Source organism: Lissotriton helveticus, chromosome 4_1 (assembly GCF_964261635.1).
Source record: "Lissotriton helveticus chromosome 4_1, aLisHel1.1, whole genome shotgun sequence".
Lineage (NCBI taxonomy): Eukaryota > Metazoa > Chordata > Amphibia > Caudata > Salamandridae > Lissotriton > Lissotriton helveticus.
In genome coordinates this window covers 17,036,769-17,064,156 of record NC_136063.1, presented here as the reverse complement: position 1 = coordinate 17,064,156, position 27,388 = coordinate 17,036,769, and positions in this window count along the sequence as shown.

Genomic DNA, 27,388 nt, shown 5'->3' with positions numbered 1-27,388 from the left:
TAGTTAGCTCCTTCAGCACTGAACCTGAGCACTGCGCATGCTCAGAGAGGCCTTAGCTGTTAGGATGCACCTGACCTGTATTTAACTGTCTGGCTAATTTAACTGATGTCAGCAACATTGTAACTCCTCCCACTCTGTTGACTAAGTGATTCTCATATACCCTTGTATGTAAAAGTCTATTTGTGTGTACACTTGTACTGCCTCTTTTTGAACCTCCATGCTTACACTGCACTTGCTACAGTATATATGGTTTCTGTACTCCATGTGCTGCCTCCTACATTGCCTGAGGTTCTGTATCGATGCAGTTCCACTCATGAGTCCTACAAAATGAGTTTCTTGATATGACAGCTTCCATTCCAATCTCTACTTTGTCAGTTTAAAGGAACCAGTGCGTAAATGGGTGAACCCCTGCACCAGGTGAGCCCCTGAAAAGGCTCACCCCCACATGATACTACACATTACGGATCTGCAATGGGTACTCCATTTTAATGGTTTTCTGCTGGCAATGCAGTGACCTTGCCTACACCCAGCTCTTTCCCAGATGGTGGGCCCACTGCACCCCATGACCATACACAACCCAACCTTGGTCACCCCAGGCAAAGAGCTGTCTGAGTGGTCTCAACACATTTTACAGAAGAAAACTGGTTCATTAAGCTTGAAGGAGAAGAACTGCTGATTATTTTGGCTGCGCTCAGTACAAGGACATTCCAGAATTATTTAGACTGTTCACAGAGACTCAAGTAAACGCCCTTACCCTTCTTCATCATGCAAGCAAAGGCAAATGCCAACTGGTTGCAAATAACAAGGTGTAATTGATGAAGATGATAAATGAGAACGGAGAAACACCTGCCTTATTTTAAGAGTTTATATTGGTTGTTTTTGATGCAACATTGGGACGTATTGGACTTTACCGCGATGGAGAGTGGGGTGTGTGCCAAAATTAGTGTTTTCTGTTGTACTTTTCTTCTTGAAATGACCTGGGCAATGGGACATTAGCTCATGTCATCCAAGAAGTGCATCACCGGCAAGCCAACATGAAGAAGAAGGGGGGTATCCTGGAGCAGTTGCTTTGTATTTTTCCGTGGATACCCCCATGGATATCCAAACTATTCACGTCACTGATGCCAATTTTCATTATTGTACTTTTGTAATTTGGTGTCCTGTAGGTGGGGGTTTCCTGCTGTAAAAACACAGTCCTCCAATTAGATAGTATGCACATAGCTAGGGAAAAAGTAACAGACACTACAGATACACACACACACTACTGAATAATATAACTGTCATGACATATGAGGAGGATAGAGTAGTTGAAGAATCAAGTAGAGTGGGGAGCATTGGAATGGATACATATGAGGTCAATGAATACAATGATATGTGCAGGCCTGACAAGAGCAAACCCCATAAATGCAATGTCACTGTATGCCGTAACCTGTGCCCGCATAACAATGTCAATACCCATAAATGCAATGTCAATGTATGCCATAATCTAAGCCCGCACCAGTGTTGACACCGGCAGTAGCAATGTCAATGCATGCTATAATCCATGCACTATGTTGTTACCAGTAAAACGATGTCGATGTACGCTATGATTCAGTCACACATAGCTGTGTCAATATGAGTAAAAATAATATCAATTTACGCTATTACATCTGTACGCACACTGTTACAAATGCAAATGAAAATGGTACTAGTGACTGCAATATTATGTTTAAGAGTTCCAGTGAACAGGTATAATTGATGTTGAATTCCCCAAAGGTCACCTCCCCATCAACCCCGAGTCAGAAATACGTGGTCAGATGAGTCCTGTGACCTACCACTATTGAGTAACAGGTCACCTATCAACTAATAGGTGACAGGTGGGGCCTCTTTTAGCCCAAAGACAAACAGGCTCAACGTAGGTCAGGTTTGAAGCATTTATGCAGTACCAAAACAGTAATTAACTTAAAATCCCAAGCATAAAAGCTCTCAAAATCAATTTTATTAATTAAAATTACACCAACATGACAAATGTTAAATAAGGGGAACCAGAGATATGGATTCATGAAGCATTAAAGTAAGTCAGCACCAAAAAATAGTCATTGTTAGTCAACTGGTTGCGGTAGACTGGAACCTAGGCGTGATTTCAGGCCAATCGCAATGGATCACGGATCGGGTACACTGGCTCTCCCTGTGCACTGCAGAGACATTCTCAGTAATCAGGGCTTCCTGCAAACTTATTTTGCCTGTTCAGGTGTGGGCAGTGAGTGGATTCAGAGCGAAGTCGAGTGAGCTGGAGCCGGGCAACGAGAGGAGGAAAGCCAGCGAGTAAGAAAGCTGGTTCTAAGGCAGGCTCCTGGACAGGCTCCAAACTGAACAGGTCAATCAGCGGCAAAAGTCTTAGGCGGTGGTGGAGGTGAGGGGAGGTGAGGCCGAGCATGAGGGACAAAGCCTCCTCCGTATAGTGCGAGCCCAGGCCCCCTGCGGAAGCTGCCCAGCCAGGTCTTAATGCTGCTTGTGGGCTGGCTCGGCATCTCCCGCTTGGCTTTCGTGCTCTCACGATTTGTGCTGCTGCGGCCACTCCAACTGTCACCCCTCTGTCTCGTCTCCTGCTTGTCCCCCGATGGGTTTAAATTTGACAATCTTGCCCATTCAAACAGCCCACCAGGGGAGGCTTGCGGGAGGGGGACTGCTCAAGGCTTAATACAGACTTACACTACCTGACTGCACCTGTGATGGCTCCGTCACTGTACCACACTGCACCACACCGCACTGTTCCCCCCGCTTCATCTCCATTCTATTCTGCCCCCCATCACTTGGGTCCCTGTCACTGCGCCATTGCAGCTCCAGGCAGAGTGTGGTGCACAAAGTACTGTGGGGCAAATTCACAAGCCCCTTGCGCCTCTTTTATGCCGATGTTGCGTCACTTTTGTGACGCAGCAGCGGCGCAAAACCAGCGCCGTGCTGCGGGGTATTTACAATGTGAAACATCTGAGAGATGTGTCATGTTATAAAGTCCTGCTCCAGAAGTAGGCATTCCTGCGCAGGTGAGGGCATTCCGGGGCAGGAACGCCTCCTAAAAGTGGCTGAGTGAAATCTACAAGATTTGACTCAGTCACTTTTGAGCCCATGCTGCGTCAAAACCCTGCGCCTGCTTGAAGCATGCGTAAGGATTGACGTAGCTTGTGAAGATAGGGTTCCCCAGAGCCTTGCTGGAGCTGCGTCGCGCTTGCGACGCAACTCCAGCAATGCGCCGCTTTTACGGCACAGATGCGTCACTCATCTGTCCGTTTTTGCCCCATTGTGCGCCTCATTGTAAATGCGGCGCATCCATGGTGGCGGAGTCTGTGACGCACAATAACTGGCGCATCCCTGTTGATATGCAGGGATGCGCCAGTTGTTGTAAATCTGCCCTAGTGAGCGCAGTGTGTAGCGCACAGTGAGCAGGTTGTAGGCACGTCGGAACAACCAACTTGACCAGCGGCAGCACCAAAGCAGCAGTGAACAGGACCCTTGAGCTTTCCCCGAATACAGCTCTGACAGATTGGGGTGCTGTTCAAGGAGTTTGGGGTGCTGCTCAAACTGCCGGTCACCAGATAATCAGATGTTAAATACCTGGTCTACATCATCTTCGTCTATCAGCTTGTCTCTTAGAGCTGATCAGTTTTGATTACAAGTAAACTACCCACAAAACTACCCAGGAAGTTCACTAACTGGAAAAAAAAGAAAAAATCCCCAGACAATACAAGTCAAACAAGGACAATAGTGTTCAGAAATTAAGAAGAACAAGTGCTACACAGCAACAGAGCCACAAGGGTGGGCAGGGCACTGAAGCAAGTGCCAGGCCTACTTTAAGAGATGTCAAAAGGAAGTTGAGATCAGGCAAAACGAGGCAAAGCCAGGGCAAAGGAGCAACAACCTGAAGTGAGCACCAAAAAACCAAACGACAAATAAACCAGCCAAAACCAAAGAACCAAGCTGCACGACAGGGAGTCCTTTGATATTACAAACACTAATGCTGTTTGGGAATGCAGACAGAAGTGGAAAAGCAAACACGAGCTCCAGGTTTTTCTTTCTCAAAGACCCGGGCTCACAATCTGCCTGGAGAGACATCAGGTCTTCAAACGCCACTGGCCCCAAAGAGGACAGTATATATTCTATTATATTATATTTGCATTATCTAAACAATTCAAAGGAACATGTGCGTATTTATGACCAAGTCTCGGAAGGCTTAAACCTCCTATTAACGAAGGGAGAAATCAGCAAAGTGGATAATGGCAAACTGAAACAAAACATCTTAACTTCAAAAGCGCATATTCACATGTGAGAAGTTGGCCTGATGTATGATGTCTCCAATTCTGGGGGCACCTTATATCAGTCCAAACAATCCCTTATGGTGGTGGTTGTAAGTCAACCTTAAAGTCAATGGTGCGTAAAAGTTATCGAGTTACAGTTTTAAGAGTCTTCCGACTGGACTAGAAGGGCAAAACTTTAGACTTAGACACTAGAGGTGTAAACCACTACAGGAGCACCGGCGTTCAAGAGTTACCTCACCCACAGGAAGCGGGTGCACAGGTGCAAAGATGTGTCGGGTTTCGTAACGAAGATCTATGGTGCCTGAGATGAAGATGCTGCAGGCGTCCAGAAGAGAAGTGTCCGATGTGATCCAAGGGTGGATCGAAGATGTAGAGTACCTGAAAGCAGAGGGTACAGAGTCTGGGTCACTGGCCAGTGACCAGGAAGGAACCAGGCAATGTCGGGCGCAATCAGGTGGTTGTCGTGAAGCTTGTCTCCGCTGCCACGTGGTCTCTGGGGCACTGAGGATGTCCTGGAGTGAATCACGAGCTGTCTGACGAAGGCTCTCGCTGTCAGCGGTGTCAGCTTCCGGATCGGAGTCAACAGCCCTTGGCAAATGCAGCCCACACAGAATTCGAAGATCGCTTCTTACTCGGACCAGCAAGGTCTGAGTGGGTGCTCCTTTTCAGGGAAGTGAGGGCCAGTCTGAAGCAACCAGACTAGCAGAGCAAATTCAAAGATTCGTCGGTACTGGGGCCACTAGCCAACGGGCAAGCGACCGGACTAACGCGTCAAGCAGGAAAATGCAAAAGGGCCCCACGCAGCACTCGATGAGTGTGGAGGGGTGAGCTTCAGTGCAACAGCTGCTCAGGGCTGGGGCTTCTCAAACTCCAATGCACAGCTTTGAGGAAGACTCGGATGCTGCACGGTCAGCGCTTCGTAGTTTTTCCAAGATGGCCGGCCCCACACTTAAGGTCGACTCCACGGGTCTCAGCTCTGCAGGGACTGTGGATCGGGCTGTTAGAAGGCAGGCATGCTGGGTCTTGTCGATCTCTGTTGCTCGAGTTCCGGCGGGAACTGCAACAAAGCAAACGTTGATGTGCTGGATGGTGCCTGTTTGCACAGGGTGGTCACTCCTTGACCACAAGGGAGATTCTTCAGTCTTCCACATCGAGTGGGATGTCGAAGGGTCCAGAGTTTCATTTCATAGGTTTCAGTCAGGATAATCTGATGTGCATCTGCACAGCTCCTACCTTTATTCCAAATCAAGGGGCTGGATTACCTGCTAGGTCCCTCCTATGGGTGGGACCCAGGAAGGGGTGGTTACACCCCTTTCCCTTTGTCCAGTTTCGCGCCAGGACTGGGGCTGGAGTGCCCCAGAACCGGTTTGACTGGATTTTGCCTGGGACACCTTGTGCGCCCCAGGCAGTGTCTAGTTTATTTCAACCCTCCCTGCTCCAATCCACTATCTCCTGTCTGGGGTGGTGTAGCACCTCCTTGTGACAGGAAACCTTTGTCCAGTCCTCCCCTGCCAAGTTTCGGTCAGCAGCAGGAGGTCAGACTTGTGTCGGGGCAGAGGCATCCATTTTGTGATGCTGAGGCTCTGGTTAGGATAAACCGCGTTTTAAGCAAAGTAACATGTCTTCTCCCTCTAGTAGGGTGGAATGCTACCCCCGTCGCCAGAACTGGCGAGGGGGTAGTATTCCAAAGTGTATGACACCAAGCACGACATGCTTTGATAAAGCCAAACCAAAGTTAGCATTAAACGCGAGGATTATAATGCACTTAAGAGTATATGGTATGGCAGTATCACTGGAACAGCAGTAAGGAAATGGTTCCGAACACTGCAGACAGGCTCAGCTCATGCTAGAGCACCATCTCACATAAAACCAAGCGCTCTGCCTCCAGGATTGTAAAGGCCTGCCATAGGAGTGACTTATAGATGTCTATGTGTCCAGATATAGGTTTAGACATAGGTATACTATATCTAAGCAAGGGGTGAGTACACCACCTTGCCCCAGCTGTGTGAACGGCCAGTTGTGTCGATTTAAGTACCAGCCAAGGGTGGCAAAAGATATGCTGCAGCCCCTGGTAGGCCTTGGATGCACCTATGCCCTGGGCACCTATAGTGCACTGTACAGGGTCTGATAAGGTGTTCAGTACCAATTTAGTTATGCACCTAGGGTACATGGAGTCCATTTTAAGAGAGAGCAGATAGCCTGGGGCCCTGATTAGCAGGATCCCAGGCCAACTAAGTCGAAAACCAGCTAAACACATGGCAAAAAATCTGGGGTAACCATAGTCAGGTATCCACCTTCCTACATCACAAAGCAGAATCCCTGATGGGTTTAAGCAACAAAACCAATAATAAGACGGAAAACAAGATCGAGACAACTTCCCCAGTGCAACATAGGATTGATGAAAATAATGGCATAAAACATGTGGATAATTCTACCAACAACAAACAGATCAAGAGCAATTGGCTCATTCCACTCCTAGAACCATACCAAACCAGGAAACAACATAAGGGCTATAGAATATGTCCACCAGGCTGATCTGGATGATTCAGAAAGCTCATGGTTGAGATCAATCACACTTACTTCTGTTTTTTAAAATGTTATTGTGTTTTCTTACTTACAATAACACAACCAACAACAAAGGTAAGGCAAATCAAAAGTGACCGATAAGTATAGCATTATAACATACATAGACATAGGTCACAGTGTACATCATTGGTGGCATCACGAGTTGCCTGTGAACGCAGTTAGAAATCCATCGTGACTTACAGATCATGACATCGTATATACGGCTCCTGTTAATTGAAACAATAATCCCAAAGGTGGCATGATAAAACCAGAGAGCCATGATCAGATCGGCTCCTCATCCGTATCCATGATTAGTGCTAATAACATTAACCCCTTCGCAGCAGGGCTAATTCCCCCGTGGTTCTTCACGCTACACGGTGGCGCTGTGCTCATGATGAGCTCGTCGAGACCATGCCCGTTTCTTCAGAACGCTCAGCACAGCAGGGCAATTATCTCCGCGTGGGAGCTCTGCGGCCGTCATTACGAGCTGAGCTCATCATGAACACAGCGCCGCTGTGCCTCGTGACGAGCTAAGCTCGTCATGAGCCCCGAAGGTGTTGACACATTTTCGCACATATCTGACCCTTCTCGTGGTGGACATGCGATCTTCTCATTACCTGAAATCACAATCTTGGAAACACATTAGGCTCAGTTACATTTGGCTCCCTTCCTGCTAAGTAGATTTGGTATAGGCCCCAGAAGCTTTTTAGGGCGATTCTGAGGGGGGAATAGTTTACTGTATAATTTAGTTTGAGTATTACAATATATCATATCTTTAGACCATTCTGTTATGGTGGGCACTGAACCATGGGACCATCGCTACCCTACGTTTCGCAATCAACATCCCCATATCAATTAGCCAGCGGAAGTCCTTATTTATTTGTGTTGAATATCCTAATACCACCAACATGGGGGTCATGGGATGATGTAAGTTTTGTGATTTCACTCAGCTTTTGAAATACCAGTCTCCAAATACCAGCCTCCTCTAGGCAGAGCCTGGCACCGTGCATAAAGTCCCCTTGATTCGCACCACAGCGATCACAATCCACCGTGTCTATGCAGCCGGGCGGCGTGTAGTAAACTCTATTGAGGAACTTAAAGTGTATTAGTCTATGTCTTCCATTTAAAGAGATACTGTGTGTTATTTCGCAGCAGTAGCCCCATGTTTTGTCATCCAAGGCCCTTCCCAGATAACTCTGCCACTCCAGTCTAGCTTTTGTGAAACAGATCTTGCGTATCCTTGTACCATATTATAAATGCTTGAGACTATCCTGTTGGGAGAATCCAAAATCAGTATAAATGAGAAGGGGTGACCTCAGGGGGTTCCATCATATCATCCAGCTGTTTGTGAAGGGCATGTCTCACCCTGTGAAAGTGAAATCTCACTAAACGGGAAACTATTCGACCATCTGCTTCGATCTCGTCCCATTCTCATGCGTTGCCCGCTAAAAATAGATCACCAGTTTTAGTAATGTTGAGAGTTTCTAGTGCAGTGACCACCTCTCTCTCTCTGCTTACCGGCAGCCACTGGCACCACTCCAGAGGCATCAAAGGGCCAAAACTAGGGAGGATTGGGTTGGGTTTTGGGAGGGATGAAATCAGAAGAAGTGGTTGGGTCCACTACAGTGGTTGTGTCCAATTGAAGGGGCAGTGTGTCCACTGTAGTAGCAGGCTCAGACTGAGGTGGGGGACAGCTTTAGTTAGAGTGCTCTAAGGAGGGGGGCTTAGTTTAACCAGATTGGGGATGGTATAGCCCAGAATTGGATATACAGGGATAGGTAGGGACTCTGACTTACTGAGAGTGGAATTTTTTGGTGGGAGGTAAAGGGCTTGCCTGCAGTAGTCTGTGTTGCTGGATGGGTTTTGGGCTTGGGAAACCGGTGTGATTAGTGAGGGGTTTGCCTTTTCGTCTTCAACGTGGGGGAGACAGATTTAGATGTTATGGCCGGGGGGGTGGGTTGCCTCTTCTTTTTGGGATGGGTCAGCAGGGAAGAAGCCAAGATCACAATGGAAGACTTTCTGGGCAGAGGGTGGAACAGGAGAGGCAGGGGCAGTTGTTGTGGAGACAGACGGTTCTGAGGTCTGCGGAGTGTCTGTGGATACATGTGTGTCGTCTGTTGGTATGTCCCTGGTGGTGAGTGTGCTGTCTGTCTCCTGAGTGTGCGTGTGAGAGGTTTGCCTTTGTATTTGTGTGTTTGTGTGCTGCGTCTGACTGTTGAGGTATGTGCATGTGTATGTCTGCGGGTGCTTGGGTTAGGGAGGGTAGTTGTGACTGTGGATGGGAAGAGGTAGGAGGGAGAGGGACTGCTGGAGCTGAGACTCTGCTGCCATCAGTGTGGAGGCCAGAGCCTGATTGGATCTCTGTAGGGCAGGCATGTCAAAGTGAATGCCCTCTCCGAATGACACCTTTTGTGTCAAAAGAGTGGTATGCACATGGAGGACATTCAGCACTGATGTCTGCCCAACAGAGATCTGCCTCAAGATGTCTATCGCCTCCACACTGAGAGCAGCAGGTGAGACAGGGGCAGGGGGAGGAGTGAGGTGCTTGGCGCAAAGGAGACGGCTCCCCTGCTAGTGGAGCTGCCACGGACACAGGGGCTGGGAGCAGCTGGGAGGGTGGAGATGTTAATGAATCATTTTCTGTGCCCTCCAGCACCACATGGTAATCATCACTGGAGCCTGACTGACTGGTCTTTAGATGTGGCAGGTAGAGTTGCAGACCTGCCCTCAGTGTCAAATCAAATCAAATTAGGTACATTTGTATAGAGCAAACATATCACTAAAAAGTCTCATGGCGCTTGCACACGGCTCTGAATACACGTTGACTTAATTGTCAAATAACCATGTTTTCAGCAGTTATGGTCAGGATGATGCGTAAGTGAACAGGTATTTTATTCCATGATGCCGGAACAAGGAATGAAAAAGATCGACCACCTTTCCTCGCTCTGCAGATTCTCAAAGGAGTGAGCAAGGATGCATTGCCTGATCTAAGGGCTCGGCTTGGCTGGTACCACTGTAGTTTTCTGGACCAGTATTTTGGTCCCCTTCCATACATGTGCTTATAGTTCAGACACACAATCTTAAAAAGAATTTGCTTCTTTAATCGAAGCCAGTGTAATGATCTTAGACAGGGAACAGAAGAAGTCCTAGGAGGAAGGTCAAGAACCAGCCTGGCTGCCGTGTTCTGGACAATTTGAAGCCTTTTGAACAGGTTTTCATTGATTGAAAACAGTAGGGCATTTCCATAGTCCATTCTATTGATTAATAGCCCCTGGACTAATGGTTTCCTGGCCTCACTGGGAATGCATTTGAAAACCTTCCAAAGGCTACGCATCACTCCAAAGCAAGTGCAAGTGATATGATTAATCTGACTTTTCATAGAAAATTGATTATCCATGTAGATGCCCAGATTCCGTACTGTTAATTTGGGGGTAGGACAGGGGCCGAGATTGGAGGGCCACCAATCATGGGACCAATACTCCTGGGCCTTACTAAACAGCAAGATCTCGGACTTACCTCAGTTCAATTGGAGATGGTTGGAATTCATCCATCTGTCAATGTGAGACATGCATTGCTTGAAGCGCTGCTTTGTTTTGGCAGGGTCCGGGCCAATGGTGACCAGAATCTGTGTGTCATCCGCATAGGAGATGACATCAAAACCGTAGAATCTGATCACCTTAGCCAGAGGTGTCATATATAGATTAAAGAGGGTCGGGCTCAAAATATAGCCCTGAGGTACCCCCATCGCAACTGGTCTCTCCCCTGAAACATTCTTGCCCATTTGGACTGCGGTTACTCAGTCAGCCAAGTAGCTCTTGAGCCACTGTAGGGCATTTCCCCTGACACCAGTCTTCCACAGCCGGTGTTCTAAAATGCTGTGGGAGATGGTGCGAAGGTGGCAGACAGGTCAAGCAGGATGAGAAAGACTGACTGATGTTTATCCAACGCCAGCCTGACAGTATCCATAACTTCGATCAAAGCTGTCTCAGTGCTGTGTGCCGCCCTGAAGCAAGACTGTGAAGGATCAAGCAGTTCATGGCTCTCGAGGTGGGCAACTAACTGTTGGTTTATAAGGGATTCCAGCATTTACCAAAATAGGGAAGTAAGGATATAGGGCGATAATTAAGAGGTAATATAGGGCGATAATTAAGAGGGAGTTTTGGGTCGGCTGTGGGCTTTTTTAATATGGGTCTGACCCTCGCAGCCTTCCACATTGTAGGAAATGCTGCTTCTGCAAGAGACTTGTTAAATAGACTTGTAAGATTGTCTAGGATCACCGGTGCGATAGTGGGGAACATTTTTGGGGGTACTGGATCTGTTGGTGAACCTGATTTTATCTTTAACATAACAGTTGTGACCGATTTTATGTTGCACTTTACAAATTCATTCAGGATACAATGGGGGTTAGGAGACAAGCTGTGCACATCGTCAGAATATGTATTGTTATGCTGTGGTGGAAAGGATTGGTGGATGGCGGAAATTTTGTCTTCAAAGAATTTGGAGAGCGTGTCCGTCCAGTCCTGAGAATTTGGGACAGATGGCTGGTTGGAAGGGGTAGTGAATTCTTTGAAGATTTGATATAATTCTTTATAAGAATTTTCAGCCCGATTTGTCCGGGTTAAAAAGAATTGCTCTTTTGCCAATTTAATGTCATTTGTTAGAATCGGAAGTCTCTGGTTGGCAACGGTATGCACTTGTGACAAACAGGGACCCTCTCCTCTAATCAGGGCAAGGGAACTACTCCTTCGAATAACCCCTGCTCACCCTCTAGGTAGTGTAGCGCGAGCAGACACGGCTAATCCTGATCACGCACAGTAAACCCCCTGACCCACCACAAATGGACACCAGTCGTAAGGTTGTATCAAAAATACGTAGACTTTATATAAAAGATATACTCATATGCAGGATTAACACAAGACCATATAACGTTTAGCGATTTGAGGCCACCAGATTTCAATAGGCAATTAGTCTTTAAATGTTTGTTGTTCAGCAAGGTACGATGACAGGGAAAACAGAACGTTGCGGACCCTGGATCCTATATGAACTCGAGACAGAGTTCAAGTGTACCTTGCTGGTGGAAGTCCGAGGCGTTTCAGGCGCGGCTACTGGTGAGGGCGGACCCGGGACGAGGCCGACGGTTCTCCAGAGGATCTCTCCGGTTCGGGCCCCCTTGAGGTGCGAGGTGGGTGAGCAGGACTGTGGAGGGTTGTGGCGATCCAGGGTCAATGCAGCTCACGGGGTGAAGCGCTGTTCAGGCCTGCGGGGCGTACTACTTCTTAGCACACCAGGTCATACTCATGGATCTGTGAGGGGCATCGCGTTCTCAGGCAGACGGGTGCAGCACCAGGCCACCGGTACCAACGTACGGAAGGCCTTTCTTGAGGTGCGGCACGAGCCTTGGTATGCAGGAGGGCAAAGCGAGACAGTCGGGTACGTATCGACGTACGGACCATCCGAGGCTATGGAATGCGCTCCGTGCACATTCCAGCTGGAGAAGATGAGAGGCGCACAACGCGCTCCGTTAGCAGGCGAGGTGACAGGAGAGCGGGCGGCCCGGCACTGAAGCGAAGAGCGACTCAGGGTTGAGCGGGGCTCTCTGCGGCAGGGCGACCAGGCTCCGAGCTGTCACGACCTTGGGAGGGGCAAAGGCACCCGAGTCACAACACCGGTGAGGGACTCAGAACTAAGGCCCAACAGCAGACGGGCACAAGCAGAATAGAACCCAATGGTCCTGGGGTTCCGTTCAGGGGGCAAGCTCGAGATCAAGCCCTTGGAGATCATCTTAGGCACAAGTCTTCAAAGTCCTATCTGGTCTTTTCCTCTCCTTTCTCAGCAAGGCACCACTGGAGGCCAGTCTTACAGTATACAGACTGGTTTCCGTCCTTCCGCTTCTCTTGGTCCTTCTCGTCAGGCAGAGGTTCATCGTGGTCAAAACTGGATCTGATTTGCAAGGAGCGGAGCTCCTATATTTATACTGAGATTCTTTTGTCTTTGTAGACCAGGGGGCCGGAGACTAGTTCAACCCGGTTTTGGAGTACTCTGTTTACAGGAAGCTGCCGTCTTCTTTCAGGGTGCAGGGCAGGGACATCAGACGCTCCGCAGGAGGTGGAGCCAGCATTGTGGTGGTGGAGCACAACCCTATTCAGAGTCAAGGACTACTCCGCCCACCCATCCTGGTGTAAGCACCCCATTCACCACCTGGCGCCCCAGACTGTCCCCGGGAATTCCCCAGCCCTGTCACTCACACAAACCTAGACAGCAGATACACATCCTGGCAGAGGCGGCTGAAATAGTTAGGCGAGCAAATGCTAACTTTCTAAAAGTAGCATTTGCAAACACAGGATATTAAAATACACCTTACTATAGGAAGTATTTTATTATTCTGAGTTCAGGCATACTAAACTTGACATGCCACCGTGTTCCCTGAGCCTGCTGGGTCTATAGCGTGTAATAATTCCAGCAGCTCATCTGGCCTAAGAGAACAGATAGCCCTTCAACAGTGAAGAACGAAAAGGGCGGTAATTCACTATTAGGACATGCCACACTCTAGGCTTGCCCTACCTTATCCTTACAATGCACCCTGCCCGTAGGCCTACCATAGGGGTGACTGATATGAAGTTAAGGGGAGGTTTAGGGACTGGCAAGTGTGGGCAGTACGAGACTGTACGCAGGGTCTGCAATGGCGGACCCGAGACACATGTTACGAGGCCGCTTCTGTGGGTGGCGCAACCAGCGCTGCAAGCCACCTGGTGGCATTTGTATCTACAAGCCCGGCACTTCTCGTGCACTTTACTGGGGACTGACAGTAAACCAAATAAGCCAATCGTGGAAATCAATTATGGATACACTTTACATTGAGAGCCCTTGCACTGCGGCACGGATCGGCCGTGGCGCAGGGCCCTGAGCAGCGAACACCAGCAAAACATCAGAGGCACATCAGCAAAAAGTGGAAGGGAGACTCACGCCAAGGTGCCAGGTCTAACATCATTCATATAGTTGTGGTGGATATTTTTATAGTTTTTGCAGTCGTCATTCTTTTAACTTTTTCGCCACTTCCATTCCGCCGCACGACACAGGTACTTGGTGGCCCTTAGCTGGTCAGTGAACCACGGGGCGGTTCTAGGCTTAATTTTGGTCTGGGCGAGGGGAGCTATTTTATCCAAAGCAATCCTGATTCCTTTGTCAAGGTCATGTGCAGTTTTGTTTACACTGACTTCATGGCCAGGTGAGTCTAGGCAAAAATGTTTAAAAAATAGAGATGGAGTGATTTTCCGTCAGGATCTTCGGACTACTAGTTCATACTTATGGTCGACTTTGATCGTATTGTTAGGAATGACAAATTTGATCATTTAGTGGTCTGACCATAGTAGAGGGGTAGAGTGTTCTATTTGGACACCTGAGAAGTTAGTGAAAAGAAGGTCCAGTGTACGGTGGGCATTGTGAGTAGGGCCCGTGACCAGTTGGCAAAGACCAAGCGTGTTCATATTTGAGATCAGTTGGTCAGTATCTGAATTTGACAAAATCTCAGCATGATAGTTAAAATCACCAATTAGGAGGAAATTGTCCGAGGCCACTACGTGGGGAGCAATATTCTCTAACAGTTTATCATGAAAGTCCGCTTTGGGTCCAGGAGGTCTATAGACTAAGGCCCCTCTCCAAATGCCATTTGGTAGGCATCTATCTTGAAAATGCATATTTCTATGTGCCATGAGCTCTTAGTTTCTAAAATTGTGATGTTTAGATCTTTTGTGGAGGCTACTAATAAACCACCTCCTCCTTTCTCTTTCCTGTCCACTCTGGTTATCTTATAATGGGGCGGAAAGGCGATGAACACATCAGGGGATGCACCTTCATGCAACCAAGTCTCTGTAATAAAGCATATATCAGGAGCTACCAGATCTAAAAGATTCGAAACCTCTAACGAATGCTTTGGGATTGGACGGGCATTCAGATAGATGGCACTGACTTGGGTAGAAGTGGAAGGTTGGTTGAGGCTTGGGATATTTAAAGATTGGTTTGATTTGATGAGACTTGTACGACATGCAATGTCTAAATTTCTATGTATTTCGTCAACTTGTCTAATAGTCAGTTCTAAATGAGATTTGTTTAAGCTTTTTAATTCAGCGCTAGAGGTGGTGGGGCTTGCGGCTAGCGTTCTTGAAGGCTGCGTGGTTGTCCGGTGTCTGTTCGTGGCGCCACTTCTTCTCAAGTCTTTGGCAAGTCTGCTTGGATGCCTGGAAGTTGGTGGCCCCTTACCCATTCTTTTTTTTAAATGAAATACCCTGGTAGTTAATTAACTTTTTGTCCTGCCAGGAAGGTAGATTGGTGGTAAGTTCACCAATCTAAACCCCAGTGTGGCAGAAAGACTGTTGAGGCTTTAGTGGTTGAGACAGTGCTTAATTTGTGCCGGTGCTTTCCATAGCTTAGCACCGGCACTTCATTCTCAGGCCCAGGTTTACACGGGCGGCTGCTAATAAGGGGCCGCCCCACTAAAATTAAACAAGAGAAAAACCCACGGAGTCACTTTCTGGTTTCATGAAAGTGTCCGGTGCTTAGTTTCAACCTTCGGGGAGTATGTCACCTGAATCTCGTTCCGACCACTCCACCAGCCTCAAACTGTTGTGAGAGCTATCTTTTATACCCAACTTTCGCGATCCCGAAACTCCAGACCAATCTCACCATACTCCCTCAGGACTCCAGCTGGCACTGAAAGTAAGAAATGTTTGTCAAACGCGCAGACGAACAGCTTGCACTTGAACTGAAAGTACAGGAGAAATAATTAAGTTAGAAATAATAGTGCGCTGAGAAGCATGTGAAAAAATGTACAGCCGGAACAATACATGTTCCCAGTTATGAAAGGTTTAGAATAGAAATTGTTATTTTTTTTAAATAAGTAAACCATTTGAATTTGAAAGTGTCAGCTAAGAAAAAAAGGGGAAACATCCTTTACAACGCAACTGTTACAACGCACTACAATTCCGACGCAACCATTACAACGCAAGTCATTACAACAAATTGGGGGGCGCTAGGTGGCGCCAAACCAAGATGGCCGCACCGTAGTGAGGCTCTCGCCAGATCGTGCCTTTGATCTATCCTACTGACCATCCTGACCGGGAAAAGCTATCCTGTCTCCTCACCAGGGTGTCCGTGACGCTTCTCCGAACACAGCGGTGCCAAGAACGTCGAAATCGCCCGATTGTGGGCGGAGATATCCGTCGATTTGCCCGGAAGTGGACCGAGACGTCTGCCCGTGGCCTGCCGTTCCGGGGCCGGCCTGCTGGGAAGCTCCGGGGCTTTGCGGCCTCATCGGAACTGCGGCAACATCTACCTATGGACCGTTTTAACGCCACCATTAACCCTACACCAGTGTATTGCTGAGGGAGGACCTCCCTGTACTGACGGTGAGCCCTTCTAATCTGAGACGCTATTTGAGTGAAAGTGAGGAAAGCCGATAACGGCAAAAAGAGCGCGAAAGATTGAAACTGTCGGCAAGCTGAACTGGCCAGGCAGCGGCAAGGCATAACGACCGGCGCTGCAATACCCACTACTTTATAGGCTGTGTCGCTGCCTTTACAGTCTGGATAACACTTTCTCACAGGGCGCTAAAAGACATTTTGCTGCCTGCACATTGCCGGGAGCTGCCTGCGGCCGCCCCCGAGGCCGGAGGGCTCGGACATAGCGCTTGTGAGGCCAAGTGAGCATTTTCCGACTGAGCTAGCGGAACCCGCCCGCTTTCCTGCCTTTAGAGCCTTGATAACAGCTTCTCACAGGGCGCTAAGGAACATTCTGCACTGCAGCGAACAGCGGCCGCACAGGTCCGCTCACCAATCACAACCTCCCCGCTGCCTGCACATTGCCGGGAGCTGCCTGCGGCCGCCCCCGAGGCTGGAGGGCTCGGACATAGCGCTTGTGGGGCCGGGTGAGCATTTTCCGACGGAGCTAGCGGAACCCGCCCGCTCTCCTGCGGCGACCTTCCCGCCGCCCATTGCTCGCTGGTCGCTACCTGGGTATCGGAGCTGATCTGGCCCAACATTGCCTTCGACTCCAGAACGTATTGACAGGGAGAGGCGGCGGACAACTAACGGATCACCCGCCTGCATTGTAGAGATCATCCACCAGATAAGACGTGCCCCATCGGATAACAGTGCAGCTGCATGGCCGCGCAAAATCAGTAATACCCAATTAAGCAGTCTGGAATCACATGGGACATATCAGCTGCAGGTAGGGCTACTGCCGGCGGCTCCATCTCTCTGCTACATAACGCATCCTTCATATGAGTTGGCCCCCTCCATTTGCGGCGCTACTCCCCTTTGCACTCACCTGTTGCTGTCCAGGTGGGGGGAACCTCATTGGGGCATCAGCAGGAAAGTCTCATCAACGGCGACGACGCACAGAGCAAGCGTTCCTGCAATCATCTCCTTCTCCAACTGAGGCGGGGGAGTATGAACAATCAGTCCTGCTGTACTCTTTTGTTTCTCGTGGGCCGAAGAAATAAAGCACGCCGCAGGAGTCACCTCTGACCTGAACTGTATCCATAGGGCCACTGCCAGAAGGTGTACTTTCCGCACTCCCACTCCGCCCCGTCTGCTTCCGGACAGCTGGACACTGAATCGCGTCACCACAATCTGGCTGCTGCTGCCACGTCGGCTTCGCGTACGCCAAGACGCGACATGGGCCGCAATGACGCCAAACAAACTAAAATACCGTTTGAAACTAAAAAAAAACCCAGAAATGCACAGGATCCCGAGGGTAGTCCCACCGCCCGAGGGCCTCCTGATGACGACTGGAAAGCCTTGCTGCTGAGCATGCAACAGAGTTTGACAAACATCGACTCCAAAATTGACACGATAAACACCCGCATGAACAGTGTGGTCACTAAGCTGGAACAACACGACACCAGACTTAAAGACGCGGAGGATAGGATTTCTGAACTGGAGGATGGTGCCACTACTAATAGCAGACAAGTGACCCAAATGGACAGGCTCCTAAAAATCATTGCGGAGAAGAACGAGGATTTAGAAGCAAGGTCCAGGCGCAACAACATCCGCGTCCTGGGCCTTGCGGAGTCCACAAACACGGGGAAAATGGAGGTGTTCATCGAAAATTTGGTCATCGAACTCTTTGGTAAAGAATCGTTCTCCTCGCACTTAATAGTAGAGCGTGCCCACAGATCCTTGGCCGCACGCCCACCACCGGGTGCCCAACCACGTCCCATCATTGCGAGGTTCCTCAATTATAGGGACCGAGACGCGGTGCTACGTCGAGCAAGAGAGATTGGCACAGTGGGATACTGCAATACTACACTCTCATTTTTCCCAGACTTCACCCCGGCGGTACAAGAAGCCAGGAGGAAATTCTCAGGAGTGAAAAAGAAGCTCCAAGATCAAGAGATGACGTACGCCATGCTGTATCCGGCAAAATTGAAAGTTTCCCACGGGGGCAAGCAACACTTCTTCCAAAATCCTCAACAGGTGGAGGACTTACTTAAACAACACAGAAAAGATAAAATCAGAGAAGGTGCTGAAAATCATCGCTCCAGATCCTCTTCGCCTATGAACCTGCAAGAATAGAACACGATCACTACGGCTGCTTCCTTAACGTAGGGCGGTGACGAACTATACACCAACAACCTGGTGAGGTACAATTTAACACTGCTGCTTAACTTGGTATATATATGGGTTAGGCTCGATCGCCCACCTCCGTCCCACGTAAAGAGACCGGGTACGTACCTGGCTCCAAGTGGGTGCGAGTAGGGAGGTGGATGGCAGGTTGGGTGCCCCTAGAACGGTCCCCCGATGGGCGAGCCCCAAAACCTCCCTTCTGTTTGTAGAATGGAGGGATATGTGACATTACTTTTGTTTTTCAGTTGGGGGGAGGGTGGAATAGTTGGGATTGGGTGGGTTCAGAATGCCCGGCGAGTTGGGGTTGCCGGAGTGGGAGGGAAAATGTTCCAATGTGATGCATGCATGATAGAACTGTTTATCGTTCACTTCAGATGTTGGGCATGCCAAGAGGGTAGATGGGGATCACATCACATATTTGTTGCCAACAGGTATAACCGCATGGATGTTGTAGACCTTTGTTACATAGTTTTTCTGTCAGAGATATGGGAGACGTAGCTGAATCGCAGTCAGCCCCGCAGTTCCGGGTGACCTCCTGGAATATACGTGGGTTAAATAACCCTAGAAAGAAGAGACAGATTTTGGGATATCTGGATAGACATGGGATATCCATTGCTATGTTGCAGGAGACACATCTGATGCCAAGTAGATCCCCCTCGTTCGCTTCCAAATGGGCAATGTGCAAGGTGTTCTCATCCTACTCTAATTACGCTAGAGGGGTGGCAATTCTTGTGAGACGGGGGACACATTTCACTCCGGCTGGAACTGAGGTGGACGCTGAAGGGCGTTATTGTTTGTTATGGGGGAAATTACACACACACACAATACTGTTTGCATGTTACTATGGCCCTAACACAGATGACCCGACTGCCCTTCTCACCATGTGGGGGAAAATACAGGCCCTGGGGATAGCTCACGTGGTACTAACTGGAGACTTCAATACGGCTCTAGTACCCGTACAGGACAGATCATGCCCACAAGCCTCTCACTACACTAATACTCAACGCTCACTATTGGGAATAGTGAAGGAACACGGCCTGGTGGATACGTGGCGGCACCAGCATCCCGATGCCAAACAAGGTACCCATCACTCTGCATTCCACTCCACATGGGCCCGCCTAGACTATATATTTGTTTCAGCAGGACTGTCCCCATGGTTAACCAAGGCGAGTCACCTGGCGCGTACGTTTTCGGATCACTCTCCGGTCCTTCTTTCCCTACACATTCCCCTTACCATACCCCCTTTCCTGAACTGGCGCCTGAATCCCGCACATCTGACTGATACTGCCTTTACTGCTGAATTGGAACAAGAGATCACAGAGTTCTTTGAGCGGAATATTAATTCAGTTTCTAGTCTCACTACGGTTTGGGAGGCCTTCAAAGTGACGATGAGGGGGAGTTGTATAGCCAAGGGAGGGGGAGTTCTCAAGGCATTACGAGCAGACATACGCAAGCCAGAATTAGAGCTCCGCCAGCTAGAGCGAGAGATAGCTCGTGAAGACAGGGACCGCGCGGCGCATGCTCAGATTAGGGAAAAACTGAACAAATACTCTGAAGCGGCGGAAAGGGAATGCAAATTTCTGGGTAAATCCTTTAAGGCTCGATTATATGGCGAAGGAGACAGACCTGGTAAGGCACTGGCCAACGCAGTCAGAACCCCTAGGTACCAAAATTATGTCCCTACTTTACTAGACAAACACGGCACACCACAACGTGATCTTGCGACACAGCTCCAAGTGTTAACTGAACACTAAACCTCGCTTTACACCTCACATAGAACTGACACACTCAACTTGCAGGAATACTTAGATGAGACTGCTATTGCCTGGCTGGGACCGTCCCAGCAAAAATTCCTTCATCATGAGCTCGAACTTGATGAGATCAAGGCTGCCATCATGTCCATGAAGTCTGGGAAGGTGCCGGGATCGGATGGCCTACCGATCGACTTTTATAAATCCTTTATACATGTGCTAGCACCCATACTGAAGCAAGTCTTTTACGCCGCATTAGAGGAAGGCTCACCCCCCCTCACAATGCGAGAAGCACTAATAACATCACTGCTGAAGCCGGGTAAGCCACCAGAACACTGCGACTCATTCCGGCCTCTCTCATTGTTAAATACGGATAGCAAGATCTTAGCTAAAGTCCTCGCTACTCGTCTCAACCTCCTTATGGAGCGGCACGTTCTTACAGATCAGGCAGGGTTCGTCCCGAACCGCGCCACATCTCATAATTTGCGTACTTTACAAGCAGTGCTGCAAGATATTAATCCCAAGTGTGAAGCGGCTGCTGTGTTCCTTGACGCCACAAAGGCGTTCGACTTCCTGGAATGGGATTACCTTCTTACACTGCTCGAAAGGATGGGAGTCCCCTTTAATTTTTTAGACTGGATTCGGCTGTTATATTGTAAACCCCAAGCTACGGTGCTGCTCAACAGAGCCCGCTCTGCTCCATTTGAGATCCAAAGGGGTACCCGGCAGGGTTGCCTACTGTCCCCAATACTATTCGCGATCGCCATCGAACCCCTAGCCGCTAAACTCCGACAGCACCACAGACATTGCGCCCTCGCTTACCCAGAACGGCAACTCCTGATTGCGTTATATGCAGATGACATGACCCTCTATGTAGACAAACCACAAGAAAATCTAAATCCCTTGCTACGCGGGATTACCAAATTCGGGGCAATAGCGGGGATACAGATAAACTGGGCAAAATCGGCTATGTTCCCCCTGACGGACAAAACCACGGAGTTTCCTCTTGACTACCCCCTAGTGTGGGAATCTGAGGAAATAAAATATTTAGGAATCAGAATCACCAGAAATCGAGAGGCCCTTATCAGAGCAAATTATGGGACGGCACTAGACAAACTGACGGACAACGTAACCAGGTGGATACACCTTCCATTATCTATGGCAGGCCGCATTTCCCTTATAAAAATGGTGGTCCTCCCCAAACTATTATATCTTTTTACTAACATACCCTATAGCCCTGGTTCATGCTTCTTTCGCGCCCTTGACTCTCAAACGTCGCGACTTATCTGGGGAGGCAAACAGGCCAGACTCAGTTTGAAGACCCTGATGCTACCTTACCACCAGGGAGGGTTTGAAGTCCCAGACTTCCGAAAATACTATGATTGTGCCCAAGGGCATTTCGCCTCATACTGGCTCCATCCCCCTCCATTCATGGCCCACCTGGCAGTTGAGGATGGGTACATGAGACCAGAAAAGCCTTCAGGGTATCTCTACACTACAGTCAGTATGACCGACAGAGACCCGACTACTGTGGACTGTACTGTCAGAGCCTGGAAGCGTATTGCAGGGCATATGGGAGTGCAATTCGCTTACTCACCCTTGAAGGTGGTGGCAAACGAACCCAGAGTGAGTGTCGCCCGGGAAGAAATAGGACGTAAATTCCTTGCCAAAGTCGCTATTAACACCTGGGGAGATCTTTACCTCCATGGTACTTTCCGCACGGCAGTGCAGCTTTTTGGAGACAGTTCCCCCACTATGATGGATACTTTCCTTTATGTTCGCCTCCGGCAAAACATTAAATCCGTCACGCCCAATTTCCCGGATGAACCGGAACTCATGGCACCTCTGCATTCCCTGCTCCAGGCAGAGGCCCCGAGACATGTGGTCTCAATGTTGTATAAACATGTTCAAGCAGCTCCATCACCTCCCCCCCTCAGAGCCAGGCAAGATTGGGACGCTGATCTAACCGATCCTATGACAAACGAGCAATGGGAGATGAGCTGTTCTCACACGCACGTCGTAACAGGCAACGCCTGCCTCAGACTAATACACTATAAATTCCTGCACCGGCTCTACTTCACGCCTGCAAAATTACACCGTCTGGGTCTCAGGGACGACGATCGATGTCTCCGATGTGGAAACTCGGGAGCAGATTTCATGCATCTAGCATGGAAATGCCGAGCGGTCGCCTCATACTGGCTGGAGGTGTTTGATGCTATATCGGTAATGATCGGAATACCCATAGACCCTTGTCCTAAAATAGCCTTACTCAGACTCGCTAACCCGGCGATAAAGACACACTGCAAATTTTTTGCACCAAACCTCCTTTTGGCTAAGCGACTGGTGGCGTGCAGATGGGGCAGGGGGCGGGCACCTAAATTTAAGGACTGGCTTAGTAATATGGCTACCTGGCAGGAACAACTACACAATTATGCTGACCTCTTACCACATAAGTCACGTCCCAAGGATCTATGGGGCCCCCTCACTTCATACCTGCTTCAGTCACAAAATGATGAGGAGTCCGATGAGGGAGATAACGGAGGGATAAATGGCAGTAACCGCACCACCGCCCCCTCACCTGGGCCTCACCCAACTTCACAACTAAACGGTATAATTCCCGCGCGCACCCTCTGAATGTCCTCCCCCTTCTAGCAACTGCATACCCTAAGACCTGCAATCGCAGACACACATCACACCGACCGTTACGCCCCTACGCACGAAACGCCAAGAGCATGGAGGGTACGAAATGCGAGGCAGCTGGCACCCCCCCTCTCGGTTTTGTATCAGTACGGCTAGTCTCACTCAGGAAAATATTCACTGCAACATAACCATGGCAAGGCACGATATCATACTTTCTGCATGGCAAGAATAAGATATACCTTCCCCGAAATAGAGCTGCGTTTGAAGAAAAGGTAACGGAACTGCCGGAACGGCCCGGCATTACACACTGGTATAAGACGGCAAGCTCGCACCCCACATTACCAGTCCCATCACGCCACTGACCCAGCATAGTGGCTTCAATTGGGGAAGGAACAGTACATAATATGTTGTAAAGTTGTTTTAAATGTTAAAAGTAACCTCACTGCTTTGTTGCTCACGAAATACATTGTGATCATGTAGGTATTATACAATCTCCTCTATGGCCCACGTCTAGGTACATCGCGGCCGGCCCGGCTGGGTCATAGGCGGCATGCTGTGTTACCTATATACCCCCACTGGAAATACATGTACATCTTCATAAGGAATATTAAAGCTGCCGGCCTACGGACGTGGGTTGTAGGCATTGAGCTGTGTACCATATGCTACTGACCAATAAAGGTTTTCAAAAAGAAAAAAAAAAGAAAAAAGTCATTACAACGAATTGCGCTGGGGGGCGCTCTAGGATAGGGAATAGTTTTAATTTACTATTCAACACCTTCCCTACTATCCACGGGGACTGGAGTTGGAATAGTAAATTAAACTATTCACTATCCAGCGCCCCCCAACGCAAGTCGTTGTAACGACTTGCGCTGTAAAACTTGAGTCGTAAAGGTATGCGTTGTAATAGCTTGCGTTGTAACGTCATACATCCGAACAAAAGCGTCACATTGCAGATGCTGGCTGGTGACTGCCGTAAAATACTCTTGTTTAAAATAGCCACCTTGTTTCTTTGTTCACGCTACCAGACTTTTACTTCCGTCCAATTTCTTTTATTACAAGAGGGTGGCTGGTTTTGTGTCACTTGTATTGGGGAAGCCACATTCGAGTTTCCATAGACAAAATAAATGAATGAGCAAGAGATATGTTTAACTGCTTCTCATATTACAGCTGCTGCCCTACGCTCAAAAGTATATCACCTACTCTCAGCATGAGCCACAGCCACTACCAATAAGTAATATGGCCTGGTATGAAGAGAAACAGCTAGGGAGGCTGACTCGTTTGTGGCTGGAGAAGGAGAGACCTGGTATATCAAACCTCAGTCATCATCTTTAGAATCTAGACTCTTTAACTTATTGTTAATTATTTTTTTAATTATTAACACCCACGTTGCCTGCTATTCTCGCTCCGTCACTTTTCCTCCCACCTTGGTTTACTTTGATGTCCCTTTAACGCGCTTCTTGGTTGCATTTTGCTTCTGTTTTTAAAATTTTCTCCCTCGTAATGTTTAGATTTTCCCATTTGTTCCTTTGACACTTTGCTGTGTCCTCTTCCTATGACTGTTTTGCAACACTCTGAATGGCGACTGCTACCGCAAGTGGCATTCTTGTTTTAAGCAATGTGAAAGTGAAGGCGCAAGTCAGTGATGTGTCTTCAGGATGGTGGGCACTGCATTTTGCAATGGGAATGCCAGTCTATTTGATTCCTAATAGGCGTTAAGTCTCATGGCGGGGTGCATGATTTACCAGAGACAAGAGAGGTAGGGAAAACGTGCAAATCCCTCCCCCACCCCATGCTGGCCTGGAATGCATTCGCTCCAAAAAGGGCAGGCTAGCGTATTGGCCCACAGTGCATTTGGTGCACGTGAGAGAAGTAATGGGCACAGAACGTTTTCTTTTTTAAACTCAGCATGCTGTGCCTTGCTCCTGTCATCACTGTTGCTCCCAGCAGCAGGATAGCAGACGTATCCGTGCTGCAAAATGCCCACCCCTTGTAAGCTTCAGTGTGCCTTTGTGGTTTGGAGCCAGGCTGCAGCCCCAGCCCGAACGTCTCCGTTGACCAGCTGACTGTCTCATGGGAGAGAGGGGGACATTTTCATTAGGTATGTAATAATAGCAGTTAAGACACCACAGCATGAGTGCTGTATGCAGAGTGTTGCCTTTTGTAAGTTTGATTTGGTGATGCCATCTGAAGTCCATCTTACAATTCTCCTGGCCTCCCTGCACATTGAAAGAGAAGCTGGCATTACAAGAAGGGACGTGCAATTTCAGCATGGGCATTTTACTTGTCTATCAATGAGGGAAGCTACCTTTTGCAATTAACAAAAATGCCCACTCTCCTCTGTCGAGTGTGCATATTTGAACTGCATAATTACTCTCTACGGGAAACATCCTTTACAACGCAACTTTTACCACGCAATGCTTTTACATCGCAACTTTTACAACGCAAACCATTACAACGCATTGCGCTGGGGGGCGCTCTAGGATAGGGAATAGGTTTAATGTACTATCCAACACCTTCCCTACTATCCACGGGGACTGGAGTTGGAATAGTAAATTAAACTATTCACTATCCAGCACCCCAAAGCGCTATGCGTTGTAAAGGCATGCGTTGTAAAACTTGCGATGTAAAAGCATGCGTGGTAAAAGCATGCGTTGTAATGTCATACATCGTACAGATGCTTTAAATGCAACAATGGCCACGAGAAGTGTCCAGATCTACTTCCTGTCTTTATTGCTCACTGCAATGCAGAGATGCCATTAATCACAGCTGCTGACAAGAGAACCACAGAGGGTTCTTTGTTAGTTTCTCATCACATGAATTGATTTATCCTTAAATGTGCTGGTCTCAGAAAGAGGGTGTTCCTCTAAATATATTAAATGGTCTTAATGTGTGATCATATATATCAACAATTCTGCAGATGTCTGTGAGTGCTATGGGACTTTCTGTTTTCCTCATGTATGAGTTAATGAAGTGCGCTGTGTCCTGTATGAGTGTAGGGTGAGTGCTTTGTTCCTGTATGAGTGCAGAGTGAGCAGTGTGCCTGTATGAGTGCAGGGTTAGCTGTGTCCATGTATGAGAGTAGGGTTAGCGGTGTGCCAGTGTCAGTGAAGGATGAGTGCTGTGCCTGTATGAATGTAGAGTGAATAGTTTGCCTGAATGAGTGATGGGTGAGTGCTGTGCCTGTATGAGTGCAGGGTGAGTAGAGTGCCTGTATGAGTGCAGGGTGAGTAGAGTGCCTGTATGAGTGCAGGGTGAGTAGAGTGCCTGTATGAGTGCAGAGTGAGCAGTGTGCCTGTATGAGTGCAGGGTTAGATGTGTCCATGTATGAGAGTAGGGTTAGCGGTGTGCCAGTGCCAGTGTCAGTGAAGGATGAGTGCTGTGCCTGTATGAATGTAGAGTGAATAGTTTGCCTGAATGAGTGACGGGTGAGTGCCGTGTGCCAGTATGAGTGAATGGTGAGTAGTGTGCCTGTATGAGAGCAGGGTGAGTAGAGTGCCTGTGTGAGTGCAGGGTGAGTGCTGTGTGCCTGTATGAGTGACGGGTGAGTGCGGTGTGCCAGTATGAGTGACGGGTGAGTGCCGTGTGCCAGTATGAGTGAATGGTGAGTAGTGTGCCTGTATGAGAGCAGGGTGAGTAGAGTGCCTGTGTGAGTGCAGGGTGAGTGCTGTGTGCCTGTATGAGTGACGGGTGAGTGCTGTGTGCCAGTATGAGTGAATGGTGAGTAGAGTGCCTGTGTGAGTGCAGGGTGAGTGCTGTGTGCCTGTATGAGTGACGGGTGAGTGCGGTGTGCCAGTATGAGTGAATGGTGAGTAGAGTGCCTGTATGAGTGCAGGGTGAGTGCTGTGTGCCTGTATGAGTGACGGGTGAGTGCTGTGTGCCTGTATGAGTTAATGATGTGCGCTGTGTCCTGTATGAGTGTAGGGTGAGTGCTTTGTTCCTGTATGAGTGCAGAGTGAGCAGTGTGCCTGTATGAGTGCAGGGTTAGCTGTGTCCATGTATGAGAGTAGGGTTAGCGGTGTGCCAGTGCAAGTGTCAGGAAGGATGAGTGGTTGTTGAGTGAATAGTTTGCCTGAATGAGTGACGGGTGAGTGCCGTGTGCCAGTATGAGTGAATGGTGAGTAGTGTGCCTGTATGAGTGCAGGGTGAGTAGAGTGCCTGTATGAGTGCAGGTAGAGTGACATGCCTGTGTGAGTGCAGGGTGAGTAGAGTGTCTGTATGAGTGCAAGCAGAGTGATGTGCTTGTGTGAGTGCAGGGTGAGTGGGCCAAACAGAAACCTACACAGTTGGACATTTCCGACTTAGGTATGTCCAGTTTACAAACCTCCATTATATGCCCTGTAATGCCCAAGTCCTCTGCACATCTGAAAAGTGTATTTTTCAGCTACAACAGCATTACATACTGTGCATATGCAAAGGGTCTGCATTGCATGCTATAGGCACATCTGTGAGGCTGTGATATGTGCACGTTTTGGAGATCTGATATATGCATATAATCAGATGTTTTACCTGTCCATATTGA